A 12,779-nucleotide genomic window follows, 5' to 3' on the forward strand; every position below is an offset into this window, starting at 1 on the left:
AAAACTGTGTAAAAGAAAGAAAAACTCCCCCAAATCTGTGACTGTTCTTACTCTCCATCTGATTGTCCTTATTTTTGCAGGGATGAAATGACCCACCTGGGTCTGGTCTCTCCATGGGACCCTACCTGCCTGAAATAGTGCAAAGCTCCTTAAATTGGGTTTGTGCTGTGTGAAGGTGAATAATGGGAAGTGGCAGAGACATGGCTGGCATTCCTATCACCAGCAGGCTTCACCCTTAAAAGTGTTGTAAGGAGAAGCAGATGCAGCAAATGGTGGCAGGGCTGCCACAGCTTCCCTTCCCTGCTGGCTCCAATGGCTCTGAAAAGTTCAGGATCACATCTTTCCCAGGGATTTGGGGCAATGGGAAATCTAGGAATAAGTGAAAGTGAAAACAAAAGCACCTCATGTTGTGTCCACATGAGATGCTGAGCTTCAGCTGTGCCCTGTTTGAGGGGGCTCAGGCAGGGGACAAGAGGGGAGCAGGGACAGCCACAACCAGCAGGATCCAGAGCCTGGGAACACCTGAAAGCAAATTCCTGGGAGGCACTGAGAGCAAATCCCTATTTCTTTGTGGTGTGCTGCCACTCATCCTCTCAGGAGTCCCACTCCAGGTACAAACCCTTCTTATCCAACACTGCCTGCAGATATCAATCCATTGGGTCAGGACTTCTGGGGGATGTTCTTTGACAAATGTTTGCAGCAGGAAAATATAAGCAGGGCATGAAGCCAACCCTTGCTGGGGAAGGCCAAACCTGCTCTCCAGACTTCTGCAGGATGTGAGCACTCACAGGTCTCCATGGATTAGCTGGACGGGGGTGTTAGCCCCAAAATACCCCTGGGCAGAGCAGGCAGTACTGCAGGGAATAAGCATGTCCTGAAATATGGGAAAGGCCTCTGTGCTCCTTCCTCTGTGTACCACATGTCCATCTCCCTCATGATGCACAAATGCACCTGGGAAGTTCCCAAAGATCCTTTCAGGGAAAGATGGCATTCCAAGGAAAAGCCCAGCTCTTTGCCTGTTTTCCTATCCATCACAAACATTACAGAACAGCTGAGTTCATTCCCAGCTCTGTCACATTAGTGCCATTTATGAGCTCACTCACAAAGTCAAATCCCACAATTCTTCCAGGATATCTCCATCAATAATTCCTGCCTGGGATTAGCTACCCTAACACCAGTCCAGTCCAGGGAGGGATGGATGCTACAGTGCTACTCACTGATCCTGGCTGCTCAGAAAGGATTTACATCCAGAGGAGGATTTGCTGCCCTCCCCCAAGGAACACCAAGAAGGAGAACATCAAACTCATCTTCTATTCTCTCTCTTTCTTTTTTTTTTTTTTTTTAATTGCAAACCACACCAAAAGAGTGGAAGGATGGATCTGTGGATGGATCCAGGCCACACAAATGGGAATGATAAGCCAGGTATTCCTTAGGTCAGATGTCCTTCTTCCAGCTCATCCTTTTGAGGTGGCTTTAACTCTTGATTCAGCTGCTCTTCTCATTGCCTTCCACATCTGACACCTTCAAAAATCCAAACCAAGAGCTTTTTCCTTGGGATTTTCAAAGGCTGTGTGCTGGTGGTGCTGCTAGGTTTGAAGCCACAGCTGCAGGGACCATTGCATGGGAAAAAAAGGCTGGATTTCTTTTCAAGTTCATATTTTCAGGGCTGAGAACTTCTCTGGGATGCCCCAGCACCTGAACTCACAGCCTTTCACATCAGGAGAAAATATCTCCCTTGCTGCAGGTTTTCTTAGAGAAACAGAGCTTTGAGTGGCAGCTAAACCAGATATTAAAGCCATAGCATCTCCATCTTTCCCTGGAAGGAGATCTGAAGTTAAAAATACAGGGTTAAGAAACTCACAGGTTCATTTGTCCCTTCCCCTTTTTCAAAAGCAAATCCCTTTTCAGTGAGAGCTCAGCACCACAAACACAATATTGAACTCATCCCAGGTTGGTTCAGTAGTTAAACAGAGATTTGCTGGAATTATGGGGCTTTGAAGGCTTGGATGTTGCACAAATCTCACCCAGAACTGTAAATGAACACACTGAAATGCAGCCAAAGCAGCTCAGGAAGTGCTTCTCCTCATCCAGGCTCTTTGAAAAGTCTGGATTTTCTGAAGTGAGTTTTGTTGAAGCCCTAGATGTGCCAAGAGCTTGGTGATACCTCATGAAACACCTTGTGCTGCTGGGCTCAGTGTCTCTCACCCCACAGTGGGACCTCATCTGAGTGAAAACCCCTTCAAATGCAAATTTCACTGTTTTTCCCCCCCAGATATTCATGCAGGATCCTGTCCTCTTGTAAAACAGAGAAGTGCATCACTCCCCTTAAAGCTCACGACAGGAGTCTGAGCTCCCAAAATCCCAACCCTCTGCTCCCCAATTCCAGCACCCACATTGTGGAACTGTCCATTACACACCCACAAGATGCTGATGGGCCAGAAGAAGCCCCAACTTTGGTGAAAGAGCCAAAAAAAACCAGGATAGAAAATGCCAACTGGTGGGAACTATAGAGATCAGAGCCCAAGTGCTCTCAGGAGAGCACAAGGAGGGGTTTTAGGGAACACAGTCCCTAATTTTCTCTGGAAGTCACAGGAAGGTCACCATGGAAATGTGTAATTGTCTTCCAGATGCACATGTTCCTCCTGAGCTCCTGAGGAAACAGCTCCATGCTTCCAACAGGACTCTCCCCACCTCCTTCTCTGGGAAGTGCTGGATTCAGCTCTGGGTAAAACAACATTGTACCACTCCTCATGCCAAAATGTCCTGAAATAGTTCAAACAAGACACCCTACAGAATAGGTTGATTAAACCCCCCACATTTTAATCCATTTTAATTAAAAGGGGCGGGGGGAGGATGTGGAGTATTCCTTCCTCTGGTGGAGTTTCCTGTTCTGTGCAGTATTAAAGGATATTGCTTAAGGATGGGGGTTGTTCCTTCTCTTTTCCCTCCCTTTTTCCTGGTTTCATTGTTTTAACTCTGGATGATCTTAGCTGGAGGCCTGATATCATATTCTATCCTGGTCCAGTGAACAAAATCCTAAGGAAAAGCAGAAGACCTCTCATGGCACCTCAACAACCTAATTTCATTCCAATGAACAGAATATTTGATATAAAATGGAAGAGCAGTAAAATGTTATTTATCAACAGCCAAATAAATTAATATTCAAATCATGGATTCCTAGAGCAAAGTTTGGTTTAAACCCCAGTTTCAGCAGGAAACAATTTCTGTGGGAGCACTCACCCCCCAGCTTCTAAAGGAATGACACAAAGACAGTGGGAAATAAACCTCCCACAGTGATCTTTAATGTCCTTGAATAATTTAGAAGGGGGGAAAAAAGCAGTATTTCGGTCAGAAAGGAGACAATTCTCTGAATTCCCTCTTTTTTCCTCATTAGCTTTGGATTCAACAGTTTGGATCTATAGACAATAAAATCTCTTTGGAAAAGAAGGCATCAATTGTTTTTCCTTTCACTTTTCTGACTGAATTCAGAGGCATTACCTCTGAAAAAAATCCTTGGGGATTTTTTTCCCTTTGGAAAACACCAAGAGGAACTCAGGCTGCTGTGGATACTCAGGAAAACAAGAATTTTGCATTAAAATTCCACATGAACTCTGCAAGGGCAATAAATCCCAGCTACCAAACTGGATGCTAAGGTATCATTGAATAACACCAAAAGTATTTTAGGGAAAGTTGTTGGGATTCACTGGGAAAGAGCCTCAGTTCCACCCTTGGAAAGCCAAACATGATCTCAAAGATCTCCCCAGCTAATTGCAAAGTGCTAATTAGATCTCAGCACCCCCAAAGTGGTTCAGCTGAGCATGGAAAATCCAAGGAGCCCTTCTGCCTCCAGTGTCCAGGCAGGACCTGCTGGACCAGGAAAGGTCACCATGGCAACAGAGATGCTCCTGTTAAAAGGACTTGGTTGCAACTTTCTCCTTTTAAATTTTTTAAGGAGTGTGGGGAACAGATCAATAAATTAATGATGTCAGGCACATTTATTGGTCCAACTGGCTGTGTTCACCACTTACTGTGCATTTGTTCAAGTCCCAGGGGTTTCAGACAACTCTGTCAGTGTTTTGCCCTCAGTTCTTTTTTCCAATGGTCCAAACCCTCTGGGAGAAAATCCCTTGCAAGAGGGATTCCATCTTGGCAGCTGCTAAAAGGCAGAGCTCTACCTTGAGAGAACTTGTGCTCCTGCAAGGGCTGTTGAGGGGCGTTTCATGGGATCACAGATTAATTTGGGATGGAAGTGAGGGTGTCCCCAGGATCCCAAGGACACACTTCTGTAGTAGGTGGGTGAATTATGTCTTCTTTCTCCTTGGGAAAAAAGAGGTGACATGTAAGAGGAAGGCAGGAATGAGGGGAATATCACAGAAAATCCTACTGGAAAAGTGGGAGCAGGCAGGAAGCAGATTTTCCCTCACAAAGCAAGTGTGTGTGCACACAAAGAGGGGTTTGGTGCTCCCCTTGTTCACTCTGGCAGACAGATGGAAATGTGGGAAGAGCTCACTGAACCCAGGTTCCACATAACCAACCCTATCCTGGGACCTCCCTGCTCCCAACCCACTTCCAATTTGAGCTACCTGCTGAGATTTTGCTTTTTTGTGGGAGCATTGCTTTGGAAAGCAAAATCAATGGCCTGGGCCATGCAGGTCCTTTTGGTTGCACATGGGATGGACTCTGCAGAGGTAGGGAGAGTTAAACACCTCCACACAAATAACCTTTACCTGGCAAAAGTCAGGAAAAGGCAGAAAAATGCAAGGTCCTTTAGGAGAAAATCTGGAGAAGCAGGAGAACCAAAACACCTGTGCATGAACGTCCAAGAAAGGTCTAAGGGAGAAGAACAGGAGAATTAGGAGGTCTCAGCTCTCAGGAAGGTTATTTTGGCACAGGGGAATGGCAGGACCATCTCTGGGATTACAGAATTACACCCCCAGAAGATGCTGGAGACAGGCAGGCTACACCAAAGAAAAAAGAGAGCAATTTATTGTGCTAAATCAGGTTAACAAAACAAATGACCAAGATCAACTGTAGATGGAAATTTCAGTGTTAACAAGGAAGAAGAGTATTAGGATGAGATTTCTGGCCACCCAAAGGATGAGCAAGGGTGGCTGTGATCTGTTTTGGGATGTAAGGGACCTTAAAATCATCATGCAATGGGCAGAGACAACTTCCACTTGCTCCAAGCCCTGTCCAACCTGGCCTTGGACACTTCCAGAGACTGGGCAGCCCAATCTCAGGAAAGATAAAAAAAGATAAGCCAGGCCCAATTCAAAGTCTATCCTTGGAAGAACCTCCTTGTAAGAGAAAAAACACCATGTGCTATGATCTAATACTGCTGGAGAGAGGTTTCATATAAAAGCACCACTTAAAAAGTCACAAAAGGGAATTAGAAGAGCAGCTAAAAGAGCTGATGATAATTAAATCTCAGCAGTGGCACATGGGGATCTGGACACAGCAAACACACCCAGTGTGGATCTAGGAGAGGCCAGCAGGAATTTGGAGTGGCTGAGGGGCAGCAGGAGCCAGGATATTAAAAGCAAGAGCACCCTTCAAATATGAAGTCATTTCAAACAAATCACGAAAGAGAAAAGAAAAAAGAACCAAATCATGTCCAGTTGAAAGGAAAAAACACCGTAAGACAGAATAAAAAAAGGCAAATAACAACTTCAAAAGGCTTCAAACCAAATAAAAACCCTTCCTGACCACAGCAGCAGCACGAGCCTGACCCTGGGCTGTAGAGACCCTACAGAGACCCTCTGGAAAGAGCCCACTGAGGAGAACAAAGCCATGTGAGAGAAGCTCAGTGCACTTTTTACCCCTGGGCTCGACGTGGGGAGACCCTCCCAGCACATCTTCCTTCCCAGGGAAGCTCCAGGGGAACCCCATTGAAGTGTCAGGAGAGAACCCAAGTCAGCCAAGGCACCAGATGGGCCTCCCCCAGCACTTCTGTGTGACCTCCAGGATGGAAGTGGCTTTTTGATGGGATCCAGAGCCCTTTGGTCCCCTGAAGCCAACATCTGTCCTAACAGAAGCACTTGACACGTGGATAAATGGGAGTTCTTTGGGGAAGAGCCAAGGCTCTTCCCAAGCCTACTGGAGCTCTTTGAAGGAGTCCCCAGGCACATGGGGAGGAGAGATCTGCTGGATACAGTTGGCTTGGATTTCCTAACAGCATCTGACAAGGTTTTCTTAGAGAAAGGATATAAGAAGAAGGGTCTGTGCATTGATTAAAACAAAAAAAGTTCAAAATGGGACATGCATAGCTTGTTTTCCTAATGGAGGGTGGCCAGCAGTGCTCAAATCCTTCCTGTTGAATATCTTTAGGGAAAGATTTCTCCTTGGAAAAACAAGTAGAAGTAAAATGACAGCATTGGTTAAAGATATGAAATTACCAAAATCAGCAAATAAAAGCCCAAGGTGAAAAACTGAGCAAGGAATTAAGACACTGAGGGACATGGTAATACCTACACTTGAAAACTTATAGGAATGAAGTGGAGGGAAAAAATCCTACATAAGCAGGTCATTCATCCACCTTTACTGCTCTCACCTCAAAAGCTAAGGAGAAAGGTTGGAAAAGGTACTGGAAAGGGATGGTGAGGAGCACAGATCTGGACTGGATTCTGTGCTAGGGGAAAAGACAACTCTGGCAGGAGATGATCAAAGTTGAAAAGGTCAGGATGTGCCATGGAAAGCAGCTGTGCAAATTCAGGGAAGAGAAACCCACCAAGGAATGCTCAAATCTATCAACAGCAGGAAGTGCCTGAGTCCCAAATCACTGGAGACTAGAGGCTGCCAATTAATAAATCAATAATCACCTCTTTGCCCTTCTCCCAGCTCTAGACACCTGCTGGAGGGCACAGGCAGAGACAGGACCCATCTGGATGCACTGAGGCACCTCCAACAGAACTTCACAGAACTGGGATTAACTGGGAAACTCCAGACCCCTCCTTGTAGTTTCTAAGAGCATTAAAGCCCAAAGCTGTGTTTCCCAGCCTGTCCTGGAATCTGTTTGTGTCTGACATGGTGAGACAGGAGCTGTTCAATCTTACAGCTTGTCTTGACCAGATAAAAGGAAGTTCTTATCAGGCATTTATTTATTTAACACATGGCAGCCAGGCAGAAACAGAGCTCTCGCTGCTTTGCTGCTGCTGCATCGAAATTCACTGAAGGAGAAACTCCCAAGTGCTCTGACAACACTGGAATATTACTCAGTGCTAATCATGAAGGGATTAAAAAAGCAAGGAACCAAAAAAATCCCAGGGTTTTTTACTTCAGGTAACTCCTTGGCTGGGAAAGGGATGCAACTGGCTCATTTGGGGAATCCAGGCACCAAATCCTGCCTATTCCAGCAGTCTGACATTATTTCTGCTTTTCTGATGGAGCACAGTATTTCCTAAAACACCTCCTATGCACTCAGCTTGGTTTGGAGAAGGGCTTGTGCCATCTCAGGAGTTGATCTTGCACGGATGAGTGCTCCCCCAAAACCACTCCAAGCCACATTCCTAACTCTGGAATTTTGCCCCAGCTCTGGAAAATGGGATACAGGCACAGCAGAAGGTCTGGGGTGAGAACACAGAGGGGACTAAGAGCTCTGGTACACAACACCAGGGACAGCTCAGAGGATCAAAAGCAAGGAGCTTCCTGAGGGTTTCTTAGCATCCCCTCGAAGGTTCCCATCCCTTATCCAGCACTTTCCCATACTTCCACTGGAGGGCAGGAACATCCCACGTTTCCAGGGACAACCCTTCAGCCCATTGCCACACACCCTTAAACAGCTTCAGCCCCAGGAGAGGCTGAGGGAGCTGGGAAAGGGGCTCAGCCTGGAGCAAAGGAGGCTCAGGGGGGACCTTGTGGCTCTGCACAACTCCCTGCCAGGAGGGGACAGCCAGGGGGGGTCGGGCTGTGCTGCCAGGGAACAGGGACAGGACAAGGGGAAACGGCCTCAAGCTGTGCCAGGGGAGGCTCAGCTTGGACATTGGGAGGAATTTCTGCATGGAAAGGGTGCTCAGGCCTTGGCAGGGGCTGCCCAGGGAGGTTTGGAGTGCCCATCCCTGGAGGTGTCCAAGGAAGGGCTGGAGGTGGCACTCAGTGCTCTGGGCTGGGGACAAGGTGGGCACTGGGCACAGCTTGGGCTCCATGGGCTGGGAGGGATTTTCCAGCCTCAGGGATCCTGGATTCTGTGAGTATTGCAGAGCTTCCATTGTCTGTATCTTTATAAGTGAAAACTCTCATCAAGAGTAGAATAAAATTGATTTACTGTGTCCCACAATGGGATATATGGAGGTTCCTGAAGTGGTCTCACTTAAGGTTGATCTGCTTGACAGAGTTTATGTGGTTACCAAAAGCTCTCTCAGAATTCTCCCCAACAAATGCTATTAAAGACATGAAGCTGCCAGGAGACAAAAGATGTCTTATCATGAAGAAATATCTGCTCTGGAGAGCAGGAGGCCACCACCTGAGACCCTGAGTCTGGGGCTGCTGCTGCTTGATGGATTCAAAACTCAGATGGGTAAAGGTTTCCAGGAGGTTTCTGTGAACATTCAGAGCAGCAGAAAAGACACAGAGTGAACAAGCTGAAGAAGGACCTTGGGAAGAGCCTGGCAGAAGCACCACAGTGCTTTTCCAATAAAGATGAAATCAAACAGAGATAGAAAAAAATAACCCAAACTTCCAATGCCAAAAATAGGCTCTGGGATGGCAATTCCCCTCAAGACAACCCCAGGAAAGCATCAGCTCCATGCTGATGGGCTAAAGAAGGATGGAATGTCAGGGATCACCAGGAAAGCAGCAGGAAAACAGTCTGGCTCTATACAAACTACAGCACCAACCACAGGAGTCATGGCTGAGCAAGCTGAAAATTGCCCACAATTCAGCATTTTCAAGACATATTTAGTAAAGGGAGACATCAATTCACTAAAATCCAGGGATTTTGGACTATCTGAATGTTTAATATCTGGGATAATGCTGAACACACCCTGTTTTAGGAACCCCTCTCTACATTTAAGTACCTTACTTTTACAGCCTCATTCTATGCTATAAAGACCCAGCTCCTTACAGGGGAAATAATTCTGCAGGTGAAGTTCTTCCCACTCAGGCTCCTCCTCTGCCAGCTGTTTCCAGAACATGGTGTCAGACCTGGTTTTTTTGGTTTGTTTTTTTTTTAAAATGAATTCTTGTTAATTCACTGCCTGTATTTAGATCTATTTCCACATGTGGAAAACAAAGATACACTGGAGATTTACCCTGGGACAGATCACCTGTGGGATGTCTGGGATGAGGTCAAGGGCCTGTTTTTCTCCTCAGGAGAACAGAAAGCATGTGAAGAAGCAGAGCAAGTATGTGGTGATATTCCCTGGAATACTCTGGCAGCCTCTGGAGGTTTGCAGGAGCTCCTGGAAAGGTGTTACAAGAAGGAGCAGAACATTGCACACTAAACCCACCCTCCTTGTGCTTTTCCAGCAGAAAGGGGATGATCCCTTTGTGTGAGCATTCCAGACAAAACCCAGATCACAGCCAGGATTTGAGCTCTGGGATGAGTCCAGGGGAGGCTCCAGGATGATCAGAGGGATGGAGCAGCTCTGCTGGGAGGAAAGGCTGGGAGAGCTGGGATTGTTCACCTGGAGAGGAGAAGCTCTAATTATGCCTTTCCAGGGCCTGAAGGAATTCCCCAAGAAAGATGGAGACTTTTTATAAAGGCCTTCACTTCTCCAGTGGTCAGTCTATACAAAACCTTTCCAAAAGCCCATTTCTATTTTCAGAGGGGATCATCTCTGCCTTTACAAGTAGGTTTTACTCCTCTTTTACCCAAACTCTACCTGCTGCTCACTGAGAGGATGAGAGACCCAGAAATATTATTTTTTTTATGTAATAGAACAATCCCTAACCAAGGGGTAAACAGTGATTCCTGGGGTTGAGCTAGACAGGCAAACATGTGGTTTCTGATAAAGATCATCTTCCTGCACTTCCCCTCTGCTAATGGCTCTGCTGTCACTTGAAACTCCCAGGAGAGCCTTAATGCCTTCTTCCTTTCCTGGAATTAGCAATGAAGGTTTCAAATGAGCTTCCCTTTGACTGAAAATGAATCAGGGAAGGCCTGAACTCAGCTCTGTGCCAAATAAACATAATTCTGTGAGATTTTCCTGTCAGGCACCTCAGCCTGATTAACAGCAGGCAAGGCAGGAGGGGCAGAGCTCTTTGTAAGCCATACATGGGGATTAGGAATGTCTGGATCCCTCAGGACTAAATTAAAATTGGCTTTTTAAGTAGGTGCCAATGTTTTAGCTTATTAAGGCACAAAATAAGTGGTTCACTGTTTATTTTTTAGCAGTAAGAGTTTTGAGGCTTTCTCTGTGAGGCCTTTTGACAGCAGCTGTGGTATTTCCAAAGCTGCCAGGGCTCAGGGATGGGAGGATGAGCCAATTTCAGTGCAAGGGCTGTGAGAAAAGGCTGTTCTCCTCTAACATCCTCTAACATCTGCTGGTGTTGAGCAAGTGACTCTGTTGAAATCCCAGGATCATAGAATGGTTTGGAGGACTTTAAAGCCCATCCAGTGCCACCCCTGCCATGGGCAGGACACCTTCCACTATCCCAGGCTGCTCCAGCCCCATCCAGCCTGGCCTTGGACACTGCCAGGGATCCAGGGGCAGCCACAGCTGCTCTGGGCCAACTCTTTCAAAAGCCTTTTTGTTATTTATATCCTCAGCAAACCTGCTGGATTTTAAACACAGAGCTCTTGGAAGATGTAAAATTCATCTTTGTCTTGTTGGCACTCTGTATTCAGAGCATTGCACCCACATCCTTCTCAGTCAGGTTGAAATGCAAACACAGAATCATTCACGTTGGAAATGACTTGTCAGATCATGGAGCCCAAGCCTCAGTCCAGCATCTTGTCCAGAATTCACGTCCTGGTGCTGCAAGGAATGTCCTTAAGGGGATTTTCCTAATTATTTCCTGCTCCTTATTTCAGCTCATCTGCATTAACCACTGAGAGAAGCAGCAGATCCTGAAGAATCCCCTGGAATCAGTGACCTGGAGTGTGTTTCTCATGTACAGAATTGCACATGAATCACATTTCCACCTCATCAGCTGTAATTAATTGCACCAAAAAGAGAGGAGTTTGATGAAATTTTGGTTGCACTGGAGCACTCTGCACTAAAATAGCCATAAAAGCCAAGCACCACAACCTGTTGTCTCTTCCTCAATCCCAGCTTTTCAGCATCACACCTGGATTTTCCAAGTAGAAAAGCAAAACTGAAATGTTTCAGCAAGGAGGGACTCGATGATTATCAACTCTCCTGCCTTGACTGTTCCCTTCCCAGTTTATTTGGCTCTAAGCTGAGTGTTTGTGCCTGGCAATTCAGCAGAGAAATGGAGTTGTGTTTTCCAAGACTTCTCCTCATCTCTTTATTCCCCACTGCTGTAACAGCCCAGGTTCCCATAGAAACTGAGAGTAAAGAGCAGAAGTGTAAAATACAAATGAACAGGTCCAAGCTGGTAATGTTGTGTTTTATTAGACAAATAAATATCACTAATGGGCACTGGGCTTTTCTAACAGCAGAGCCAGATAAGGCTGCAGCTTATCAAATAAAGAGATGGCACACAAATGATAATGCCCAGAGTCACTGGAAAGGGTCAATCTCTTTTCTGGAAACTGAGCTGCTTTCTGGATTATTCAGATTATTCTGGATTATTAGTTTTGGAGGCAGCAAAACCCCAGCTCCTCATTCACAAGTCTGATCCTGACTCCCCCAAATCACCCAAGTCACTCTGGATGCTCATGCTCAACACTGGAGCTCTGCAACGTGGGAATGGAGCAATGAGCACTAATTTAGGACCTTCTCAGGTGGAGTTCATAATTTTAAATGGATATTGGCAAAGATTGAGGTTCTCTGTATAAAGCACTGTAAAAATGGGTTTCTGAGGAAAGAGTGAGCTGGATGCTTTTGGGTATGTCCTGAGAGTGGCCCTGGATAATTTTATTTTTTAACAGTGAAAAGGGTTTTTTAAAGATGGAGAACTTCAGGAAAATTATCAAGTTGATTGAAAATTATCTCTTTGAAATTATCAATTTGATTCCAACATGACAGTAGGATTTTTCCCAACAAGAACACTGGAGATGGGAGAGAGATACTATCGGGACTATAAATTATTCCAAGTCCTGGAGAGTTTTTAGAAGGCCATAATAAAATATGATTGAATTTTTTTTTTTCTCTAGAGACACTTCCAATGCCATTTATAAATATTCCAGGAGTGTTTATCTTTGGGTACCCCTGTTGTGCCTTCTCTAAAGGGGTGACACAGATCAGCCTCTCCTGAGCCCCTGCAGCAGAAGGAGTGATGCCCTCTACTAGAAATGTTCTTTTCCTAAGCAATGCCATCCACTGAAACTTGGGGAAAATTAGGAAAACTGTCAAATAGCTGAGGTGTTTGCTATCATTTTCATTTCCAAACCAGGCTGTGCCATCCAACACTCACTGCCTCAAAAGGGGAATTCACTGGAGCAGCTCCTGTTGAGTTTTTGAGCAATGTAGCCCCTGGCACCCCTCAAGCTCAGCTTTCTTACGCTCAGCTCCTCTGTTAAATGGCACAGGAGATGCTGCAGGTCAAACAAATATTTGAATTTCTTCCCCCAGCCGTCTTTAAAACAAAGTTGCGAAATGCTTGAAGCCATGCAAACAGATTCACAGAAAAGGACACCTGAGTCCAGTGACTCCCACCTGAAACCATCACCAACCCACCAGGAAAGGGAAGGTACAGCACTTCTTGTTCCCAGCCTA

The 12,779-nt window shown here is 45.8% G+C and overlaps 1 protein-coding gene across 2 annotated transcripts in view; it reads right to left on the bottom strand.

Moving 5' to 3' along the window:
- Positions 1-12,779, bottom strand: part of PRKG1 (protein kinase cGMP-dependent 1) — a 338,166-nt gene that overhangs the window by 29,216 nt on the left and 296,171 nt on the right. The window lies entirely within an intron of this gene.

The sequence above is a fragment of the Erithacus rubecula genome, assembly GCF_903797595.1.
Source record: "Erithacus rubecula genome assembly, chromosome: 9".
Lineage (NCBI taxonomy): Eukaryota > Metazoa > Chordata > Aves > Passeriformes > Muscicapidae > Erithacus > Erithacus rubecula.